This window comes from Papio anubis, chromosome 4 (assembly GCF_008728515.1).
Source record: "Papio anubis isolate 15944 chromosome 4, Panubis1.0, whole genome shotgun sequence".
Lineage (NCBI taxonomy): Eukaryota > Metazoa > Chordata > Mammalia > Primates > Cercopithecidae > Papio > Papio anubis.
In genome coordinates this window covers 173,052,162-173,077,131 of record NC_044979.1, presented here as the reverse complement: position 1 = coordinate 173,077,131, position 24,970 = coordinate 173,052,162, and the positions used below count along the sequence as shown (strand labels likewise).

The following is a 24,970-nucleotide window of genomic DNA, read 5'->3' as shown; positions in this document are numbered from 1 at the left end:
GCTAAAGGAGTTTGATTAAAATGAGCATTTTTTGCAGACTTAGGACAACTAGCCAAACCCAGATGCAGGGAACCTGCAGGTAGCAGGAAACATGCCACTCAGCTTTCCTTCCTCCAACTGGCAAAATAAATGTGGAAATGCATAATGCAGTTATATATCTATCTAGATGAAGAGTTTTGTCAATAATACCAAAAAACTTGCTGCCTTTGTTAGGAGACTTTGTGTTACTATATTTCAGAGAAGTATTTATAAGACCGTCTATAAACTGGAAGGAAAAAAAAAAAAAAGGTTTTACTTCCAGGAGATCAAGGACTTCCTGCTCTGAAATCACAGAAGAGTGCCCTTGATGTTGGGTGGACAGATCTGGTTTTTTTGTAATGTCTACAAAATTCCACATCCCAAATTCAACTTTGCAACCCCCACCTGTGCTTCTTACCTCTGTGGAGGAAGTGTGTATGAATGCCCCTAAGAAATAAGATTGTGGCAATAGCAGCAAACTCTGAAGAGAGGAAGCTCATCCACTGAACCTGAGGGCCAGTGAAGATGGTTATAAGGACAAGTGTGGGAAAACTAGCCTACCTTAATTAGGTAACCTGGGCAAAATTAATTGTGTTTTTTTTTACAGTTATCCACATCATATCAAAATTTCCATTTGTTTTCCTAGAGACCACATCCTCTTTTTATGGATTTCTTGGTTCCTAAGGTCATTACCTTAGGAGTCACAGAGCACCTTTCATTCAAAACCCTGCTTTGATTGCCGGCTCGGAGCCACATGTCCTGGTGATGAGGTTACAGACCTAAGGAGGCCAGCAGAGGACATCCACCATGGAAATTTAGGAAGCGATCAGCACCTTGGGAAGCTCAGCACAAAGAGGAGGCCTAATTCAGATTTGGTTTATAAGGAGGTGTATTTGCTATAAATGGTCCCTAAACACATAGCTGTCCTCTTCCCGAAGCCAATGAGAAAGTGGATTTTGTCAAATGCCACTCCTCTGAGCTAAGGTGGCCATTGACATTTTCATGCAGAAACAGAGACTGAAGCCTTTGTCTTAGTAATTCAATTCAATCCAATTCAATACATAACTTGTGGCAGCCATTGTTTCTGGGTGCAAAAACTTAAGTGGTGAACAAAATAGACAAAAATATTTTTCCTTCTAGAGTTACATTCTACTCAGGGAGACAGCAAACAGACTAAACAGGTAAAACATATAGTATATTTAGATAGTACTCAGTTTCAAGGAGAAAAATAAAGCAGGCTGGGATAGCAATGTAGGGTAAGTAGTGAAAATTTTAGATCACTTGGCTGTGGAAGCCCTCAATGAGAGCAGGACATTTAGATAAAACCTGAAAGAGCAAATCAAGTGGATATCTGGGGGAGAAACATCCAGGCAGAGAAGACAACAGAGGAAACGTGTATGTTAAAGACTGGCCAAGAGAAACTGGAAATTGAGGAGCACAAGGGGGATACCAGAACATAACATAAAGCTAAGTAATTAAAATAGTGTGGCATTGGTGCAGGAATAGATAATGAAGCAATTAAATTGAATGAAGCCCAGAAACAGCATGTATGGGATTTTTAAATATTATAAAAGCAGCATCTTAAAAGAGTTGGAAAATGATGCTTTCTTCAGCAAATGATGAGACAACAATTGGAGAAACGTTAAAAAAATTTTGATTTTCACTTCATTCCACTTACAAAAAGAAATCTCAAAATATGAGAGAAAATCATGAAAACATTAACAGAAGATACATGAGGCTCTATGTTCAGAAGACAGGATGGTATTCTTATATAAGACACAAAAAGCTAAAGACACAAAAAGCTAAAGGAAAAAACTCTCAGCACACTGGGAATATAGGGGAATATCTTCAACTGAATGAAGAACACTTGCAAAACCCTACAGCCATCATCTCACTTAATGGTAAGAAACTGGATGCTTTCCCCCAAAGATCAAGAATAAGCACGATGTCCTCTCTCGCCACCCCTCTCCACATCATACTGAAAATCCTAGTTAGTGCAGTAAGACAAGAAAGAAATTCAAATGTATACAAATTGGAAAGGAAGAAATAAAACTGTCTCTATTCATAGACATAATTGTAGAAATCACAAAGAATCTAAAACAAAACAAAACACAAAAACCAACTTCTGGGACTTCCAGATTGAACAACATGATCCATCAACTTGACTTAATTTACTTTATTGAATCTCTATGTAAAAATGACAGTACAAACATCCATTTTAAGTGTACACAGAACAGTCAGCATAGACCATATCCAGTGTCATAAAGTTTCAATAAATTTTAAAATATAGAAAGTTCAAAGGATACAAAGTGAATTACATAATCACTTGCTTTTCTATACATCAGCAATCGATAATTGGAATTTAAAATTTTAAATAGCATTGGCAATAGTACCAGCAAAATCAAATACTTAGTAATAAACCCAACAAAATATACACAAGATCTGTATCTACAAAACACTGATGAAATAAATCAAAGAAGATCTAAATAAAGAAATATATTAACAAATTAGAAGACTCACCATTGTTAAGATGTCAATTCTTCCCAACATGATCTATGGAGTCAATGCAATTCCAGTCAAAATCTCATTAATTTATTTTCTAAATATTGAAAAACTGATTCTAAAGCTTGTGTAGACAGACAAAAGGCCTAGAATAACCAGCACAATACTGAAGAAGAATAAAGTTGGAGGACTCACACTACCTTATTTCAGGACTTATTATAAAACTACAGTAATCAACACAGCATAGTATTAGCAAAAGAATAAATGCATAGATGAATGGAATAGAAGAAAGCCCAGAAAGAGTCACACACAAATATAGTCAACTGATCTTTGATACAGGCACAAGAGCAATTCAACAGATAAAGGATAGTCTTTTCAACAAGTGGCATTGAAACAACTGGACATCGATATGCAAAAATATGAACCTAGACACAGATATTAGGCTTTTCACAAAAATTAACTCGAAATCAATCAGAGACCTAAGTCTAAAATGCAAAGCTATAAAAATTCTAGAAGAAAATTTGCATAACCTTGGGTTTATTGATGAGTTTTTACATATACAACACTAAATGCATGATCCATTCAAAAAGTTTATAAGTTGGACTTTACCAAAATCATGAACTTTTGCTCTGCAAAAGATGCTGTTAGAAAAATAAAAAGACAAGCCACAGAGTGGAAGAAAGTACTTACAAAACGTATATCCAATACAGGACTTAAATTCAGCAACAAGAAAATGAACAATCCAAAATAAAAATGGCCAAAAGTTCTAAACAGACACCTTATCAAACAAGTTATATAGAAGGCAAGATGGTAGATTTAAACCCATTCATACCAATAACTGTATTAAATATAAGTGGTCTAAACACTCCAATTAAAGGCAGAGATTATCAGTTTGGATAAAATAAGCAAAACTCAAACGTAGCAGTGCATAAGTGCTGTATACATGAGATGCAGTTTAAATTAAATACAGAGTTACAAGTAGATTAAAAATAAAAAGATAGGGAAAAGTATGCTAGGCAAAGACTAATCATAAAACAGCTGACACAATTATTTTAATATCACACATAGTAGACGTCAAAACCAGGAATATTACCTGAAAAAGGTAAATTGTATAATGACAAAAGAGTAAATGATTAAGAAGCCATAATAATATTAAATGTGACGACGACCAATTACAAAGCTTAAAAATACATAAAGCAAAAATAAGAAAATTGAAGGAATAGACAAAGCTGCAATGATAGTTGTACATTTCACCCATCCTTTCTCATAAAAAGAAATATTTCAATGTGAAAGAATGAAAATACAATATATCAAAATATGTGGGATGCTGCCATGTAGTCAGAAATGTATGCTTTATTTAAAAATAGAAAAAGTCTAACATCAGTTATCTAGGTATCAACCTCAAGAAGTTAGAAGAAAAAAGAGGAGTAATATAACATCAAAATCAAAAGAATAAAGGAAACAGTAAAGAGCTGAAATCAGTGAAACTGAAAGTGGACAAATAATAGGAAAAAAATCCATGAAATCAAAAACTGGTTGATTGATAAACTTCTAAATAGACTGATTACAAAAAAAAACACTGAAGAGACAACACACAGATTATCAATACCAAGAATAAAGATGGCTCATTACTATAGTTCCTACAAATAGTAAAAAATTAATAAAGTAATATTATAAACAACTTTATGCCAATAAATGTGGCAATTTAGATGAAATGAACAAATTCCTTGTGAGACACAAATTACTAAACCTAGGAGAAATCGAATCTACATATATATATGTGAGAAATTGAATTTTGTAATTTTAAAATTTTCTCACAAAGAAATTACTCATGCCAGATGGTTCCACCAGTAAAGTCTATCAAATTGAAATAAAAACACCAATCTCTTTCAGAAATACAGTAGGAGGAAACTCTTCCCTACTCATTTTATGACGAGAGGAGATGAGAGAAGAAAACGATAGACCGATATCCCTCACGCAGTTAGGTCTAAACATCTTCTTTAAAATACTACCAATAATAGCAAGGAAAATATAAAAAAATACATCATGACCAATGGAGTTGATTCCAGAAATACAAGGTTGCTTTCCCCCTTACATTGGTAACAAGGCAAAATTGTATTTGTCCTCACTGCTTCTATTCAACTTTGAAATGGAGACTTCAGGTGGTCCCAGGGGTCCCTCAGGAGGTTCTGAAGCTGGGATGGTCCTTAGAGATGTTCAGCATTAATCTGTGGGGCTGGGCTGTTTTAGCCCCACATCTTCTGGTCATTAAATCAGGACTGTCACTGGGCTAAGAGGATAGCGTTTAGCCAGCTCCCAGCAGCAGTTAACCTCCCGACAGGTAGAAAATGGGAGGGCCTTCAGCACTCGCAGCATCATTACAGGCAGACTTTACAAAAGCTGGATGCGTGTGCCCTATGACCTTGCACTTTTGCCCTGTGCACACCAAAAGGCATGTGCCAGAATGTTCACAGCAGCTTTATTCATAATTGTTCAAACATGGAAATTACCCAGATACCTGTTGTTGTTGTTGTTGTTATTGTTGTTGTTGTTGCTGTTGTTGTTTGTTGTTGAGATGGAGTCTTGCTGCAACGCCTACACTGGAATGTGATGGCGCGATCTTGGCTCACTGCAACCTCCAATTCCCAGGTTCAAGCGATTCTCCTGCCTCAGCCTCCCAAAGTGCTGGGATTACAGGCATGTGCCACCACGCCCAGCTAATTTTTGTATTTTTAGTAGAGATGGGCTTTCACCATATTGGCCAGGCTGGTCTCGAACATCTGACCTCAAGTGATCTGTCTGCCTTTGTCTCCCAAAGTGCTGGGATTACAGGTGTAAGCCACCGAGTCCATCCTACGCAAACATTTTTAACAATCAAATGGATTCATATGAAAGTAGTAGATGCATACATTGAAATACTACATAGAAATGGGAAATAAACAATGACTGCTGCATGCAACGTTATAAATGAATCTCGCGACTTTACAATCAAGTGAACAAAAACAGAAACCAAAGAGTACATGGTGTGCGACTTCATCGTATAAAGTTCAGAACAACACAAAGTTACTCAGAAATCTGCACGGTGCTTTTCTTGGGAGTGCGGCAGATGCTAGAATGGTCAGGAAGTAGGGCAGGTTGTATTCCAATTCTTGATCTGGGTGGTTACACGGGTGTAACAATCCATGGAGCTCTATATTTATGATTTGTGCATTTTTATGAATGTATATAACTCCATTTTAAACTTTTACTTTAAAAAAAAAAAAAAAAAAAGGAAGGTACAGATGGGAAAAGATATTTGCAAAGCATATAACCGAAAATGGGGATTCCTATCAGGAATACATAAGGAAACCCTGAGAATCAACAAGGAAAAAAAAAAAATCCGACTAAAACATAAAAGGGGCCAGGCGTGGTGGCTTATGCCTGTAATCCCAGCACTTTGGGAGGTCCACAGTGGAAGGATCGCTTGAGCTCAGGAGTTCGGGACCAGCCTGGGCAACACGGCAAAACCCTGCCTCTACAAAAAAAAAAAAAAAAAAAAAAATTAGCCAGTCATGGTGGCATGCACCTGTAGTCCCAGCTGCTCAGGGGGCTGAGGAGGCAGGATTGCTTGAACCTGGGAGGCGGAGGTTACAGTGAGCTGTGTTCCCACCACTGCACTCCAGCCTGAACGACAGAGCGAGACCCTGTCTCAAAAATAAAAATAAAAGGCAAAAGATATCAACAGACCATTCACAAGAGAAAAAAGATACAAAGCCAAGAAACATAAAAAGATGTTCAATATAGCTACTAAATAAGAAACTACAAATCAAAGCAGTATGAAATGTCATTTCATAACCATCAAATGGAAAATATTTAGAAGACTAACAATCTCAACATAAGTGCAGATACAGAGCACGAGGACTTCTTACCCCTGGAGATTTGAAGGGTAATTTGGTACAGTACTTCTGGAAAGAAAACATTTGCTCTTTGATCCAGCGGTTCCACATGTAAGAAAGTAATAGAGAAACTTTTGCAGAATTTCCACAGGGAAAGTAGCACAAGAAAGTTCATTGCATTATTCGTAATAGAAAAAATACACACAGCATGTCATCAATAAAATAAATTTTGAAAACATGCAAAAAGATGGATTCACACGTGGGATGTTAGTGTGATTTCTGAATGCCACAAAATTGAATTTTGTAATTTTAAGGTAGACACAAAATTGGAGCTGATGGTTACCTCTGGGTGGCAGACAGGGAAGAGAAAGGGTCGTGGAAGGGTATTCTAGGAGCTTTGATGGGACGTGTGTTGTTTTGTTTCTTAACAAAATAGAAAGCAAGTGTGACAAAATGTTAGCACTCAAGAGAGTTGGGTGGGGAATGTGTTGTGTGTTATAAACTTTTCTGTGTATTTGAAATTTTTTATATTTTAGGGAAACCATTCAAAGGTATGCCTCTTAATCTCATGACTTTCTTTCTCTCTCCAGGAGAGTGACACTCACCAGCCCCACCCTCATTGCCAGGGGACGTTGCACGCTGCGCCTGTCATGCCTCACGCTTGTGCTGTACGTGCCCAGGCCTCTGTAAATGGAGAGAATGGAGTGAGCTGACAGTTCTTCAGGCTCTGTCCAGCAGAAGATATTATGCAATGTCTTCTCATCTCTTCTTGAAATGGGCTACCTCCCACTGACCACTAGGTGGGACATCAGCTTGCCAGTTGCCCAATAAATGCACTGTCTATAGAATTCTTGGAACAGCCTCTGTTTCTAAGAGGGGCCCATGCTCAGAAGACTGTCCATGGACCAGCCTAGTGGTGCACTTCCTGAGTCTGGGAGCAGCACCTCTTTGAACTCCTGCTGAGGACACCGATTCGGGAGTGCAGTGAGTAGCATGCTTCTAATTTACATAAATGTAAACAGGGATTCAATGAACTGGACTTTTCTTTGTTCATAATTGGTTTTTTTCTGGCTAACTATGGGTTGGGAGAAGGAAGAGAAGAAATGGAAAATACCATTTATTTGGGGTCTGTTATGGGCCAGGAAGCAAATTACAGCTTTATCTCATGTAACGCTCATGTCTATCCTTTGGGAGGGGCATCATTTCCCAGTTACAAATGAGGAAGCAGCGGCTCAAACATGTCAGATGCCTCGCCCAACGTCCAGTGAGCGAGCAGCAGACAAAACGTTTGAACCATCTCTTTCTGCCAACAAAGTCTGGTTTCCACCACGCTCCCTCTCCAGGAAACCTTTGGAATAAACCTCTGAGAGAGAGGCAGAGAGAGAGCGAGAAAATATTTTGTATAATTTAAACACTTTTAGGTACAGCCATAATAGAAACAGATAAGAAAACAGATAAAAGGCCAATCATTTCCTGGTCTTGGTCGTGCCTGTGCCAAAATAACAGAAAAAAAATAAAATAAAAATCACTCTACCTTATTCTTTCTTATTCTTTCCACAAAACGTGTTTAGTTTTTTTTGTTTTTGTTTTTGTTTTTGAGATGGAATCTCGCTCTGTCACCCAGGCTGGAGTGCAGTGGCGCGATCTCAGTCCACTGCAAGCTCCACCTCCCGGGTTCAAGCAATTCCGCTGCCTCAGCCTCCCTAGTAGCTGGGACTACAAGCGTGCGCCACCGCACCTAGCTAATGTTTGTATTTTTAGTAGAGACGGGGTTTCACCATGTTAGCCAGGATGGTCTTGATCTCTTGACCTCGTGATCTGCCTGCCTCGGCCTCCCAGAATGCTGGGATTACAGGCATGAGCCACTGCACCCAGCCCAGACATTTATTTTCTCACAGTTCTGGAGGCTGGAAGTCCGAGATCGAGGTGCCTGTAGTGGGGGTTTCACAGTGAAGCCCCTCTCCTTGGCTTGCAGATGGCGTCTTCTCCTGCGTCTACACAGGGTCTTCCTTTTGTGCCTGTCTGTGTCCTAATCTCCTCTCTTTACAAAGATGCCAGTCAGTTTAAATTAGAACCCATCCCTGTGACTTCATTTAACCTCAGTCACCTCCTTAAAAGCCCTGTCTCCCAATCCAGTCACATTCTGAGGTACTGGGGGTTAGGACTTCAACAGATGACTTTTGGGGGACACAATTTAGCCCCCAACAGAGAAAATTCAAGGTGTCAAGGAACCAGATTGGGGTTTTGGGGGTCTTTGCAAACAGCCATAGATGGTGTGTATGACCTTGTCTAGCCACCAAACTGGGAGAGAACCGTCCTTTCCAGAAATATCTCAGTTGATTGGCACCAGAGGTGGATAATTAGTAAAACTCTTTTTTTCTTTTATAGTCTTTTGAACATAATTATGACAAGGATTCTGGGGAGATTATAGGGTATAATAGTTTAATCTCCTCAAATTTCCCTATAAAAACAGACTGAATATCTAGCATAACAAAATCAAAGACTCTGTACTTCTACAACAAAATCAATGACCAGGGATCCCAAAGAATCTCACAGTAAGACTGTGTGGCACAAACCACCAACAGCTGCAGGACCCACGTGGTATGAGGATCTGGGTAAGGGGAAACAACTGGCAAGTCGGGGAAGTCAACTGGGATTCCAACAGTCCAGAGGGCAGGAAAACACAACACTGCTGACCTGTGTTCACTGAAAGCACAGAGCTCCAATCCAGGAGTGGCAGGCTGAGAGGTGGCTCTACCGGGTTCAGTTCCTGAGTGGGTAAAGGAGACCACAATACTATTCTGACCACAGTGAAGCAGCCTGTAAGTCTTCAAAGCTAGCAAACAAAATGTTCAGATAAGAGAAATGACTCAGAAGAAAATGGGGAATGGGAGCAGAATGTCAGATCTCAGAAAACACAAGGCAGTATTTTTGAAATCATTTTGCAAAAACAACGGAACAGGGAATGTAGACCCATGAAGTTTGAAAACCTATCTTGACCTATACCTCATCCTATGAACAAAGAAAAACTTGTTTCACTTTAAAAAAGCAACAAAATGGATGATAGCCAAATCTAATATAGTTATTATAAGAGAAAGAAGAATAATAACATATTAATAACAACAATAATATTGGCCCTACAGACAATGAAAATACATCAGACAGGTATACATACAATGAAGATGAAAATGTAACCTAATATTTGAAATGAGGTAAAAAGAATTAGGAAAATGATAGATGTCATTAAAGTATCTTAAAGTATCATTTAAGTCATAACTAGAAACATTTAGAAATATAAGATTTGAAAGACAGATGAAAACAATAGAACACAAAACAGAATTAGAAGTACAAAGGAAATTTTTCAGAAATAAAAACTAAATTAGAAGGGACATCAGAGCCAATAAACAAAACAATGCCTTAAAAGAAATGTAAAATGAAAAAATGAAAGAAAAAAAAAGGAGATTTTACAAAATTAAAAAGATGTTAAGTGTTTCAACTTCTGGTTAGGATGTAAAAGATCACAAAAGACGACCAGTCCAGCAGAGTAAGGATAAAGCACTGGTAAGCTACTAAATCATCTTTTTCTGTAAAACCATTGAAAACCTATAGATTCGAAAGCCAAATAAACTAAATTCCAGAGAAGGATGAGCCCGTGTCAGTTGAGCAAACCTGGTCCCTTCGAGTCCTGTGGTAAGTTGTCAAGCATAGGGTCATAGATGGACAGAAAATCAAGTTTGCTACAGGCAAATAAAATTTGGGGGAATAAGGAGAAACTAACCGGAAATTTCACAGCTGGTGTTAGACTTGAACCTGGAGGAATCCCAAATATAGCACTGGACATCTCTGTCTGTCTTCCAACTCTCTCCCATAGAAATTTATTGAATAAATGGTGTCCAAGAAGTCAGGAGATGACACAGAAAAGCAGAGAGAAATGTTGTGGTGTCATGGTGCTTAGATTTCATAGCCTTGCTAGAGAGAGGGTGATCTCACACTCAAGCTATTTGAAACCAGAGGTGAACTAAATCAACTAGAGTGGCAACCTCAACTCTAATTCAGCTCAACTAATTATTAGATTAAAGAGCTCAGATCCTAATCCAAGATACCTGACACACAAAAGGGCAAGCACTTCCTAGAAAAAATAAGTACTTCTTTCAGTCTCCACTGCTATGCTATACATAAACCGCAGCATTCAATAAAAAAAACCTACAAGCTGGCTGGGCGCAGTGGTGCACACCTGTAATCCCAGCACTTTGGGAGGCCAAGGGAGGCTGATCACAAGGTCAAGAGATCAAGACCATCCTGGCCAGTACAGTGAAACCCTATCTCTACTAAAAATACAAAAATTAACTGGGCATTGTGGACTGCGCCTGTAGTCCCAGCTACTCGGGAGGCTGAGGCAGGAGAATCATTTGAACCTGGCAGGCAGAGGTTGCAGTGAGCCAAGATTGCGCCACTGCACTCCAGCCTGGTGACAGCAAGAGTCCATTAAAAAAAAAAAAAACTACAAGCCACACATATAAACTGGGAAGTATGACCCATAATCAAAAGAAAAAGCAGTCAGTAGAAACAGGCCCACAGATGACCCACAGTTGGCATTAGCAGATAAAGATTTTAAACTAATTAATATATATGCTGACATTTTTAGAGGGAAATATGGGCAAAATGGGTGAAAATATAAAGAACTTTAGCAAAGAAATGAAAACCCCAAAAAAGAACCAAATGGAAATTGTAGAACTAAAAAATACAATACCAAGGTAGAGAATTCAGTGGGTGGGCTTAATAGCAGAATGAACAAAATAAAGCTTTGGTAAACTTGAAATTCTCAGTAGAAATTCTCTAAATTGAAGCATAGAAAGAAAAAAGTATTTTTTAAAAAGCAGAGGGTGAGAGAAATGTAAGGTAATACCAAATGGTCTACTACACATGTAATTGAAGTCCCAGAGAAGAAGAGAGACAAAATAGGTCAGAATAAACATTTGCAGTGATGCTAGCTGAAATTTTTTTTCCAAAACTGATGAATGACATCAATACAGATTCCAGAATTAGACCACTGTCTCCATCCACTTCAATTTCCCTGTATCATACTTCCCCTCATGACTGGTGGAACTGGAGTGGCTGCAGTGATTTTTGTGATCTGGCTCAGGGATGGGGTTTAGTTTGGGTTTAACAGGATAAATGTATATGCTTCATAATTACTTCCACATAAACTTATCACTAGCTAGTCTAGTGTAGAAATGACCTCTAGGAATACTCTTCCGGCACACTCTTCCAATTCACCCAGCTTGGCGACACAAATATCACAATATATGGGCATTGAGCATCTCATTTCTTTAACTCATGGGGAAAAAATCTGCCTACACAAGACCAAAAGTTTTAACTACCCTGATATTCTGCAATAGTTATATGGGGAGGTGAATGGGGGGCAGTTCAGGTTAATTGATGGAGTATTTTAAACACACTTATCAACTGGATTTTTCTTTGATGGGTGTAATTATAGAGATGTCCTTATAAACCTCTCCAACCTTTGAAACATGGTTATAATAGTATTATGAGGATTCTAGTATATGTTTTTACAGATTCAAGAGAGGGCCAGGTGTGGTGATGCATGTCTGTAATCTCAACATTTTGGGGGGCCAAGGTAGGAAGACCACTTGAAGCCAAGCATTCAAGACCAGCCTGGACAACATAGCAAGAGCCTATCTCTACAAAATAAATAAATAAATAAATAAATAAATAAATAGCCAGGTAGAGTGGCACATGCCTGTGGTCTCACCTACTCAAGAGGCTGAGGAAAGGCAATCACTTGAGCCCAGGAGTTCAAAGCTACAGTAAATTATGATTGCACCACTGCACTCCAGCCTGCATGACAGAGTGAGAGAGAAACCCAAACACAACAGGAATGCCAAAAAAAGTACTAGAAATGTTGATGAAGCTTGAATATGTTAATTTAACTGTGATTTGAAAAGATGTTTTGGAATGTTTCAATAAAACAAGGGAGAAATTACAGACTCTTTATGTAGACATGCATAAAAAGTACCTTTTTTGAAAGTTTAAAATTTGTTAAAAGGCTAAAAGAAAATAATAGAATATTTTAAAAGCTATAATGATGAATAATTAAACAACAGAAATTATTTTTATATTGAAAAAGGAACTTTAATAACAAAAAAGTTTACATCAAAATCAGTAAATCATTAACAGGAAGATAAATTTCTAATAGAAATAATAAATAGTTTCTTGAATGATTTGATATCCAATTAATAATAAGAAGTGGGCTAGGCACAGTGGTTCACTCCTGTAATCCCAGCACTTTAGGAGGCTAAAGCAAGAGGATTGCTGAGCCCAGGAATTTGAGACCAGCTTGGCCAACATAGTGAGACCCCTGTCTCTAAAAGAAATCAAAAAAGCAGCTGGGTATGGTGGTGGTATTCACCTGTAGTCCCAGCTACATGGGAGGCTGAGGTGGAAGGATTGCTTGAGCCTGGGTAGTTGAAGCCACAGTGAGCCACGTTCACACCACTGTACTCCAGCCTGGGCAACAGCACAAGACTCTGTCTGAAAAAAAAAAAAAAAAGTGAATCATAGGAACACATTGAAATAAGATTCCAATTTCTTGCTTTTGTGGCACTGAATACTGACACTGATTATGAAAAACTCATAATATGGGCATTCATGACCATCTGGATAATGAGGAAATGTCGGTTCAAAGACTACTTAAGCATAGTCAAGACAACTGAAATGCCTTGAACTCTTAAAGCCCATGTGTGAAAGAAACTTGACAGAGGTCTTCCCAATTTTAACAACAATTCTAAAACTTTGCATGACATCATTACCAATAATGAGCTGTGAGGCTAAAATAAATAAATAAATAATGTCTCACCTGTCAATAATAAATAAATGTTGATCCCAGATGCCAGAGGAAAGACCAGATTACCAATCCATTCTCCTTTTCAGAAAATTTTAAAAATTTTGTCAAATGAAGAGGAGAGCAAAGAATAGGTGCCCCCCCAAAAAAATATATAGTTAGTTAATATGAATAAAATACTAGGTTACTTTTCTGGATCCTTTTACGTGTGTGTTATTAAATTTATAATTGATGGTGATTGGTTTCTCTTCTAAATAAATAATCACTTTTATAACTAACTCCATATTCATAGTTTCATATTATTAAATTAAAGTAGACCCCCAGAGTCATACGTTTTGGACCCCATGAACCTAAATACACCTGCATGCAAAGTCCTGGACCTGTTTCAATGGCATCAGTCACAGTTCCTGGTGACAGTGAGGTGGAGGTGGTGTCAACACAGGCCCTCAAAGGTCTTCAAATAAACAATGTCTCTTAATTTTTATTAGCTTTTTTTGTTTGTATGCTTTGTCTTTTTTCCCTAAAAGTGTGGTTCGAAGGGAAGAATTTTTTCAGTTTTCTCAAGTTTTTCTCTCTGGTTTCACTGTTACTCATGAAAGCCAGAGGGCAGGGCTTTGGGCAAAGTGGTGTCCAAAAATCAAAAAAATTTAAATGTAGGACCACAGGATTAAAACTAACAGGAATGGTATAAAATAATAGAGAAAATGTGAGTTGTGCTGTGGTAAATGTGAGAAAATGTGACGGGTATCAAAGGGTAATGGGGGCGCGGAGGGGAGATGTCATGAGGCAGGGACAGCTGGGGACACCCAGACCCTGGCAGAACGGCAGAGCTGCCACGCTGCCATGCGGTCACTCCTGGAATCATTTATTTTTAATAATTTGCATGAATAAAGAAAACAGCAAAACCATCTGTTTTGACAGCTGGGCCCATGCACCAGAAGACTTCTTACGGAGATAAGGAAACCTGGCCTAATCCTAGGAGACCACAGGATGCCTGTATCAGCCGTGGTGACAACGAGGCTCTACAAATGGCGGACTCTGTGCCTTAGGCTTTGCTAGGGGCTTGATCATATTTTGTCAAATGTAACCCTTCCACAGACCTCAGAGGTAGGCATTACTGTTAGCCCCACACAAGGAAACAAAGGCCCTGAGAAATGCAGGCAATGCAAGAGCTGGTGACGAACTCCCACCCTGTGTTCTTTCTTCCCAGTGAATGCGCTGGGTGAAGCCTGGCGTCTGCAGACATCTTCCGTGTTCTCCCAGATGGATCCCACATTTCCTCAAGGGCTGATGAAAGCAGCTACGTGACCAAAAGACTAAAAGGAAGTGGCCTGGAGAGTGGAAGGGTAACGCCACCAGAGTGAGAAGATAAGGATTCGAGGCTCTGATGGGCTTCCGGCCAGCTTGGGCCTAATTTTCACCCCCTAAATTTCTCTTTCCCTGTGAGTAAAACAAGAAGGACAATAGGCTGCATGGATGCGGCCCACATAATGAACAAGAATGACAACAGGCTGCACCGATGCGGCCCACATAATGAACAAGAATGACAACAGGCTGCACCGAAGTGGCCCAAACAATGAACAAGAATGACAACAGGCTGCACCGATGTGGCCCACATAATGAGCTGGGCCTGCTCTCAGTGCTTTCCAGACACTCTCTTACTCTTCACCCCTAGAACCTCGTCACTATCCCTACTGCAGATGGGGAGACAGTGGAGAGTTTCAGTCACTAGCCCCAGGTCAGAATTTGAGCCCAGGCAGGCCAGCTCCAGTCTGCACCCCTAGCCACTAGCCACTGAGCACTGATCTGCCTTAGGCATCTGCAGGGGTCCTGCTGGGCCACCGAGGACCCTTAGCGCTCTGGTTCTACAAGTGGGGTCCTTGAGCCAGCAGCACCCGGGAACTTGTTAGAAATGCAAATTCCCAGGCCTCATCACAGGCAACTAGATCAGGCACTTCGAGTGCCTGGGGATGGGACCCAGCCATCTGTAACGCGTCCTCCAGAGAAATCTGAAGCTTGCTCAAGTTTGAGCGCCACTGTTCCAAATGTTCTCTAAGGTTCTTTGTAGAGCTGAGCTAAGAAGGAGGCAGGGCCAGAAATGCAGGATATGACAAAGGTGAAGCAAGAGGGACTCAGGGCCATGGGGACCTGTTTCTTAGTAGAATGCCTGGATGTGAAGAAGGGCTTGGGAATTAAGTCCAGTGTTCCAGAAATGCAATAGTTACCACAGAGGGGCAAAGACCAAGAGGGGTCTGAAAGCGTGCAGGTGAGTTGAATCAAGACGGGATCTAGTGAACAGTGAGCAAGGAGTTTTGCAAATCTGGATGGAAGCGAAATAAATGCAAGTTTCAAGTGAATGGTGAAATTGGCTCTGGCTGAAAATGATGGAAAATTGTCGAAATAAACTTTTCAGAACTCTGGAAATTAAGTACAGGCTTGCAACAATTCCTGGAGATTTATTCAAGAAAAATGACTGAATCTCAGAGAGAACTGCGAGCTGCGCATCATTTTACCTTGCCCTGTTGCCATCTCCTTCTTCCCAGCTCCACAGTAGCTGTGAACGCAGAAAGCTGGCAGCCGCTGGACAGGGAAGCCAGGGAGTGAAACTCCCTGAAAGTCCTACTCTTAGAGATCATCATTGTCTAACCTGTCTGGAAGTTCCCAGAAACTCCCCGTAGTCATCTGTGACAAAGAACATAGACTTTACACCCTTTATCCAGGGAAGTTATTTAATAAACAGCAGAAACAACAAAGCCTGGGGAGATGTGATTTCCAGAGTAACCACATTATGTTATTTCATATGTCCAGTCTTCAACAGCAAAAACAAGGAGACATAAAAAGATTCATGAAATATGGCCCATACATGGGGGGAAAAAGACAGATAGAAACTGTCCCTGAGGAGGCCCACATGTTGAACTGACTATATAAAGACGTCAAGTCGGTGATTACAAATACCGTATGGTCAGCCCTCCTATCCACATTCCCACATTGCAATTTTCAATCCATGATCAGTTGAATCCACAGATACAGAGGGTCAACTATCAGACTTAGAGCATCTACAGATTTTGGTATCCCCAGGGGTCCTGGAACCAATCCCCCACAGATACCAAAGGACAATTGTACATTCAAAGAATTAAAGAAAGCCCAATCTAAAGAAATAAAGGAAAGTACGAGACCCATGCCCCACCAAATACAGAACATGAATAGAGAGATAGAAATTAAGAAATTATCAAAATATATATCTATAAATTCTGGAGCTGAAAAGTACAGTAACCATAATGAAAAAATCACCAGTGGCTCAACAGCAGATTTGAAGGTAGGTCCACTGAGATTATCCAGGTTGAAGAAGGGAAGCTGTCTTAGTCAGTTCCAGCTGCTAGAACAGAATGCCACAGACAGGGTGGCTTCAACAATAACTCTGTATTTCTCACTGTTCTGGAGGCTCAAAGTCTGAGGTCAGGATGGCAGCATGGTCCTTTCTTAGCTTCGGTCCCAAGCTTGCGGATAGCTGCTTCCTTGCCATATCCTCACATGGCAGAGAGCACTCTGGTCCCTTCATCTCCTTACAAGAGCACCAGTCCCTTCACAGGCTCCACCTCAAGACTTCCTTCAAACCCAATTACCTCCCAAAGACCCGCCTCCAAATGCCACCACATTAGGGATTGGGGTTTCAACACATGAATTTGGGGGTTGGGTCACAAACATTCAGTCCATAACAGAATGGGGAAAAAGGATTTTTTTTTAATGATTTATTGGCCAGTGGCTCATACCTTTAATCCCAGCACTTTAGAAGACCAAGGAGGGAGGATTGTTTGACCCCAAGAGTTTGAGACCAGCCTAGACAACAAAGCATAGACATCATATCTACAAAAAATAAGAAATTAGCTGAGCACGGTGGTGTGCAACTGTGGTCCCAGTTACTCAGGAGACTGAGGTGGGAGGATCACTTGATCCCAAGAGTTTGAGGCTGCAGTGAACCATGATTGCACCACTGCACTCCAGCCTGGGCAACAGAGCAAGACCCTGTCTCTAAATAAATAAATAAACAGACAAAGTTTCAGAGATCTGTGGGACACCATTGAGTGTCCCAAGATATTCACAATGGAAGTCAAAAAAGGTGTTTTGTGCCACAAGACCTTTGCACCAACCGTCTGCCAGAGTCATTCTATCCTTATATATCAACAGGGCTCACTCTGTTTCCTCTCCCAGGTCTCTCTCTTCAAATATCACCTACCCACTGAGGCCTTCCCTGATCTCCCCATGTAAAAAGCAACTCCCTGCCTCCTCTCACCACAAGCACCTCCAATCCTGCTGCACTGCTTTGTTTGCCTGTGTAGCTGCTGTTCATCTGATATTCTGTGTCTTCATTTGCTTCTTTGGTTGTGGTCTCCTCCCACTCCTAGGGGTACGTTCTAGGAAGGATAAGAGGTCACTGTGAGTCACTGTCACACCCTAGCTACCAGCAAAGTCTTGGCATCCTACAGATGCTCAACAAATATTTTTGAATGAATGAATTCAATCAGCCATAAAAATGTCTAAATGCGACCAGGCAGGGTGGCTCATGCCTGTAATCCTAGCACTTTGGGAGGCTGCATCAGGCAGATCACTTGAGCCCAGAAGTTCAAGACCAGCCTGGGCAATATGGGGAAACCCTGTCTCTACAAAAAATACAATAATAAGCTGGGTGTGGTGGTGTGTGCCTGTAGTCCCAGCTACTTGGGAGGCTGAGGCGGGAGGACTGCTTGAGGCCGGAGGTCAAGGCTGTAGTGAGTTGTGATCGTGCCACTGCACTCCAGCCTGGGTGACAGAACAAGACCTTATCTCAAAAAGAAAAAAAAAAAAAAGTCTAAATGCTTTCATCCAGAAAATTCACTCCTGGGAGATTAAGCAAATAATTCAAGAGAAGAGAAAAGTTATATGAATGCAAATGTTCATTGTCACAGAGTTGTGTTTGTCAAACTTCATTTTACCAAGGGCATAGGGAAGGCTCATAAGGAAAATTCAGCATAGGGAGTTGGGTTTTCAGGAAACGTTCCTGAGAAGAGAGAGTTTTGAACAGAATCTTAGAGGAAATGGCAAATTTGGTTTGGCAGAAGAAAGACACAAGCCAAAGTCCCAGGAAGAAGAATGGGTCCTCACAAATGAAACCTGAAGGGCACCAATCACCTGAATCCGTGGGACCCTCAGGGGGAGTACAGTTAGGGGCTCAGAGCAAAGCTGGTGATGAAGTGAGAGGTGTGGTCAAGAAACCCACCTGAAATTCAGTATAAACACAACTGAGCCCTTCTCAGTAAACATTGGGGAACTTCAAAATACTGAAAAGGTAATGTTGGCATCTTACAGAAACTGTTTTAAAATACCTGCAAATGTGCAAAATATCTGAGATTTGCTCTTCCAGATCAGGAACGTTATTCTGCCACTCCTGGCAGATCCTGTCAAACAGACGCCCACGGAGTCTCTAACACAGAACCAGCTCAGATCGGCAAGGGCAGGACCTCTCTGTCTGGCGAACACTTCCGTGCCTATTAAGGATCCTGTATCAGATCATTCGGGAGCTGTCAGTGTGTTTGCAACTCTGTCAGAAAAGATTTGAGAGTAATTTCAACAGGAAGAATGAGAAGCAATTCCTCTTCGTGTGAAAAGTCCTCAGACAGGAAAACTCTTCAGGCAAAAATATTTGAGAACATGACAATAACGACAATGACAATGACAACAGTCTTGGGGCATAAATGGATCAAAGGACATTTATGGGGTTTCTCTCTTAAGCAATGGGCAAGTTATTTAGGCACAGGTAAGCTGAGTGACAGTCATGGGAAATTGTAAGCACTAACTTGCTTGTTTGGCAAACCTTTACGGAGACCTGTATCACATCAGGCACAGCTTTGATCCCAAGGCTGTGTGGTCCTGGTGTCTCACCACACCCTCAAGGCCCTCAAGGCAGGAGGTGTGAGAGTCGGTTCTAAAATATCTTCTTCTCCTTCTCAGACCTCAAAAGCACTCCTTTCCCCCTCCCCCACCACTACACTTGTGGCAAAGTCTCTTCAACAAGTTCAGACTCACGCAAGGCTGGAGGAAGGGTGGTCTTCAACCAGTTTCTTGAAGCAAGGACATGTGAAGAGTACAGCTATCTGCTCCGAATGGGCACGGGGAGGAGACAGAAAAAAGAGAACAAAACACAAATAAACTAGCCCATCTCATTAGTATCACAGGAAACTACAAGCCATTAGCAGTGTTTGAACAGCAGAAAAGAAAATGATCGAAAAGAATGCTGTCATCGGCTGAGTACGGTGGCTCACACCTGTGATCCTAGTACTTTGGGAAGCCGAAGTGGGTGGATTGCTTGAGCTCAGGAGTTCAAGACCAGCCTGGGGAACATGGTGAAACCCCGTCTCTACTAAAATACAAAAAAATTAGCTGAGAGTGGCAGCGTGCACCTGTAATCCCAGCTACTCGGGAGGCTGAGGCAGGAGAATCACTTGAACCTGGGAGGTGGAGGTTGCCGTAAGCCGAGATCATGCCACTGCCCTCCAGCCTGGGTGACAGAGCAAGACTCTGTCTCAAAAAAAAAAAAATGCTGTCATCAAATTATGCTTCTGGCCTTGATGGAGAACCAGAGGAGCCCTTCTGCTGCAAAAATATAAAATTTAAAAAAATTACGGGACGAAATACATGAAAAGCCTGTTTTCATACAATTGGATGTGAACAGGAGCTTCAGAGTGTAAACTAAAAATAAAATCCTAAGTGCCCCCCACAAATTAAACGAGCCCTCTCTGGGCCAAAGGGAACCCTGAAAAACCTTAAAAATTGAGTTCCCAGCCATGACAAGATGGGCAGTCAGACATGCCTCATTAACGCCTTCCATGTTGCGGTTTAGACACAGCTGATGAGCATTAATGCTAAAATAGAGCTCATAAAACTGACAACAGATTCTATGACAATAAGATATCAAACTATAAATAAGACCTATGGCCACGCCAGGTGTCAGGTTCATGACTACGCCAAATGTCACGCTTGGGGTCAGGTTCCAGCCCATGCTGAGGTTCAAAGGGAGTGGATAGATGAGCAGAAAGAACAGTCATGGGGCCGTAGGCAGGTGAATATGGTTTTATTCAGCAGCAGCTTTCATCAACAGCTTTCTCACGCTGTCCACCCTGTCTCAGCTGCTTAGTCTGGTGGCTCCCACACACACAGCTGCGCAGCCAGTTCTCCCTTGCCTTCAAGGTTGGCAGCTTAACTCTGTCTCTCTCTGGGCACCAGTGAGCCAAGCTGTGTCCTGGCTCCCCTCTGTCCATCTGCAAAGATGGACAGCTGTGACTCTCTTTCTCAGGGTGCCAGCGCCTGTACAGTGTCGGCAGGGCAATTATATCTTTCACAGACAACAGTGGCTTAATGCCAAGGGATGGCCTTCCCATGTTATGGCTCCATGGATGTGATAACAAGGGGAGTTATACGCCTGCGCTCTAAACTCGCTGAGTCACGCAGGATGTAAACATCCCACCTCAGCCTATCCTTGATCAAATCACAGCCATGTTCCTTACACCAAGGAACGGTTGAGTTACTCACCCCTATGCTTAAAGAATAAGTGCTGTTCAGCAGCCACAGGGTTTTTCTTTTTCTCTACCATTTAAATAAGCACTGGTCTCAGGATAAGCAATATTAAAACAATTTGCAGCTCATGCAGATAAGGCAGAGGGCCCAGCCATAACTACAGCTTTGATTGTACAAGATACTGATGTCAGTAACTTTCTCTAGATGAGACACCACCAATCCAATCATGAACTAGTCCTAGCCAGTTTACAGAAGCTGCATACTTGAGTGCTTTTGTGTCCTAAAAAGAACTTTTGACCTATAGGGCCTAATTGTAATACACTCAAATATTATTTTCCACCCCAAGTGAACATGGGTTGTATGTTACATGCATGTTTGTTCAATATGCATGTCAGGACCCCCTTCATGAATACTCACATCTCCTCTGATAACCTGTTGAATATGTACATTTGGTCAACATGTTCAACTTAAATTCCTGACTTACCCCTTTTCCCCCAGAGAGCCTGTCTCTGGCCTTTGATGGAGGCTCTTCCCAGCCTACAGGATGGCCACCCTGCAGGCCGTAACCCCTTATAAGAAATAAAGTCTCCTCGGCAGGTGTGGGGGCTCATGCCTATAATCCTAGCACTTTGGGAGGCCAAGACAGGAGGACTGCTTGAGGCCAAGAGTTCAAGACCAACCTAGTCAACATAGTAAGACCCTGTTGAGGCAGGAGAATGGGGTCGAGAAGCAGGAAACCTAAGGCCAATTCATGTTGACTTCTAGAACTAAATCAAAAGGAAAACCCCAACTTTTCACAACTAAGTAACAAAAGGACCAGAGGCAAACCCTCCTTGCCTTCCCATTTTCTACATCCAGTCAGACTGATTGCAGGCTAAGTCTTTGTTTGCACAGAAGCGTAAGTTTGTAACTTCACTTTAGCCTCTGGATTGCTTTCCACAACCAATCAGACATTTGCATAGGGTGTAACCTTTGCAACTTCACTTCAGCCTCTGCAATCAGACAGACTGCAGGCCACTACTTCATTTGCATGCGGTGTAGAGCAAGTGGCCAATGGGAAACCTCTAGAGGGCATTTAAACCCCAGAAAATTGTGTAACCAGGCTCTTGAGTCCCTATGCTCAGGTCTGATCCCATCTTGTGGAGTGTACTTTCGTTTTCAATAAATCTCTGCTTTTGTTGCTTCGTTCTTTCCTTGCTGTGTTTGTGGGTTTTGCCCAATTCTTTGTACAAGATGCCAAGAACCTGGACACCCTCCACCGGTAACACTGCCTCTATTTGGGAAAAAAAAACAAAACAAAACAAAACGTGAAACCCTGTCTCTACTAAAATACAAAAATTAGCCAGGCATGGTGGCAGGTGCCTGTAATCCTAGCTACTTGGGAGGCTGAGGCACGAGAATTGCTGGAACCCAGGAGGCAGAGGTTGCAGTGGGCCGAGATCATGCCACTGCACTCCAGCCTGGTTGACAGAGCAAGACTTTGTCAAAAAGAAAAGAAGAAAAGAAAAGAAAAAAAGAAAAGAAAAGGGAAGGAAGGAAGGAAGGAAGGTCTCCTCGTCCAAATTTATAGACTGTGTGATTTTTTTTTTTTTGGAGAGGGAGTCTCGCTTTGTCGCCCAGGCTGGAGTGCAGTGGCCGGATCTCAGCTCACTGCAAGCTCCGCCTCCCAGGTTCACGCCATTCTCCTGCCTCAGCCTCCCGAGTAGCTGGGACTACAGGCGCCCGCCACCTCGCCCGGCTAGTTTTTTGTATTTTTTAGTAGAGACGGGGTTTCACCGTGTTAGACAGGATAGTGTCGATCTCCTGACCTCGTGATCCACCCGTCTCGGCCTCCCAAAGTGCTGGGATTACAGGCTTGAGCCACCGCGCCCTGCCAGATTGTGTGATTTTTAAGTTAACAAGAGACAACCTGGTTTTCAAAGCCTGACTGCCTGCAAGAATATCAGGATGGGGGGAGGACGCTGCGGACACGCATGGTCACATGGCCACTGACACTAACTCACTCAGGGCAGACAGATGTGGCAGAGAAAATCAAGTATTCAGCCTGAAATGCTGAGCTTCAGGTGAACAAAGAACAACCAGGTGATGCCAAGCAGTGACTGGGGATGTAAAAGTAAGGCGCAAGAAGGAAGAACACCACACCTGGGTTTGGAAGTGCACTGGAATAAGCCTGTTGCGTAGCGTCTTCGTGCATAAACACTTTCCCTCTCCTCCACATTTATCTAGTCTCCTTTGCCTAAAAGACCATTTCAAACGGAGCCATTAGGAGCCAGCTCCTGGACTCCCACAAGCAAAGTAAATAGCTTTGGCACCCAGCATCTGACTGTGCTAATTGAGGTCGAGTGGAAAGGCTGGGCTGGGAAAAAGCCTGAACTCCTGGGTGAGAATGACGTGGATTCAAATTTCAACTCTGCCACCTACCAGCTGTGCTTCCCGGAGTCATTCACAACCTCCTGAACTTCAGAATCCTCTGGAGTGAAACAGAGATAAAACTCATCTCATAGGGTAATGAATTTCACAAACCAGTTCCCAACTGGAGGCACTCGGTGGTGGCAGCTGCGGCGTTTGCGCTGTAATTGTTGCTGGGCTCCCTTTCTCTCTCCCCCTCCTAGACTCAGCCCCACTGAGCAGCCCCGGCTTCCACAGGCCCCCATGAGTCACACTGGTGCCTGGTGCTGCAGAGCTGGAGGGGGCTGTGGGGAAGGAAGCTCAGCTGGCCACCCCAGCAGGGCTCATGGAAATCCTGAGCATGACTCAGCTGTGACGATCTGAATTCACATTTGTGATCTGTCAGACACACAGGAACGAGGCCAGCATCAGCCTGCCACCTTCTGCCAGGAAGAAGATAACCAATGCTAGCAACTGTGAGTCACCACAGAGGCTTCGCTGCAGATTCACCTCGGGAATGCACGGGGGTGAGGGGCTGTCCTGAGGTCCAGTAGATGTTTCCCGGGGGGACAGGCGTGAAAAGCAAGTTGGGACTGGGCTTAGATGTCGTGGAGAGGGGACATGGCCTCTGCAAGGATCTTCCCAGAAGGGTGCCCTCAAGGTACCACGACGGCACGGGCAGTAAGGACGTGGACTCTCGGGGCAAGCCTGCTTTCCTCCGGAGCAACTCCGGAGCTTTAGGGCATTCGCTGGAGGGCCTCATGCAGGACGGCTGCACTGCAAGTTGCTGAAAACCAGAGGACGCAGGGCGCGAAGCTCAGCAAGCAAAGGTGACCAGCTATCCCGAGAGACTGTAGCAAATACCGGAAAAGCGACCCTGGGCCCACGCCTGCGCGCTAGGAGGACGCCATGGCAACCGCAGCAGCACCGCCCCCCGGAGCCCGGGGGCGTGGCCAGGGAGCTCCCAGTCAATCGACGCCGCGGACGCACGGTCACGTGGGCGCTGAGGACACGGACGGTCACGTGGCTGTCGAGCCAGCCGGGCTCTCTCGCCTTGGGCCCTTCGGAAGCGTCTGCGGACCCCTGGAACCCTAGCGGCTGGGTCTTTTTGCGGGAGCGGCCTAAGCCGGCTGCTCGCGGCCCCTGCCGCTGGCAGCCTGCAAGCGGCAGGCTTAGTCCCGTCGCGGCCCCGAGAGGCGGCTGCGTTCAGAGGCGTGCGTGGGGGCTTCCGAGCCTGCGATTTCCCGGCTTTTGAGCATCTTTGTCTCCACTCTCCACGTCGTCCTCTCAGGAAAACTTAAGGCCCGAGAAAACGTTCCAGCAGGAAGTCTGGGGAAATCGGATGGGAGCAGCGCATGCCAGGAACGCGCCAGCTGCTCCCAGATACATGTCTCCTTCCTGCAACTACTCTGCGGGGCGGGCTTCCTGGTCCCCGCCTTAGAGATGAGGAAACAGGTTCAGAAGGCGCTGAAAACCTTCCCCGAGGCTGCACAGAGCCAGGCTTTTCCCACCAGGACACCCCACTCGCTGCTTCTGAGTGACCAGCCTGGTGCCACACTTGGGGTGTGAGGGGAACGGCTCAGCTACGTTCAGTGCAGGAGCCAGCTGCCAAACCTAACCTCGTGTCTTCAGGACAAGACAGCCTGTCACCAGTGCCAGACAGAGTCCCCGGCCTTGGCACTGCCCTGGGCTCAGAGGAAGGAGGAGGTCTACGGGGAACTTCACCTGTAATGAGGCTACTCTGGCTACGACGAGGACGCTTAAGCACAGAGCTGGC

General features: G+C 42.9%; 1 long non-coding RNA gene across 2 annotated transcripts; it reads right to left on the bottom strand.

Annotated features, from left to right (window-relative positions):
• Positions 1–12,787: 12,787 nt before the first annotated feature.
• Positions 12,788–23,994, bottom strand: LOC103882601. Of its 2 annotated transcripts, XR_004183385.1 has the most exons (5): positions 23,227–23,994; positions 19,318–19,385; positions 18,618–18,832; positions 17,549–17,669; positions 12,788–12,947 (listed from the first exon to the last, which is right to left on the bottom strand). It is a non-coding gene; the product is annotated as an uncharacterized LOC103882601 (long non-coding RNA). The 2 variants fall into 2 exon arrangements; XR_001900459.3 differs by lacking the exon at positions 12,788–12,947 and having other exon boundaries at positions 17,221–17,669.
• Positions 23,995–24,970: the final 976 nt, after the last annotated feature.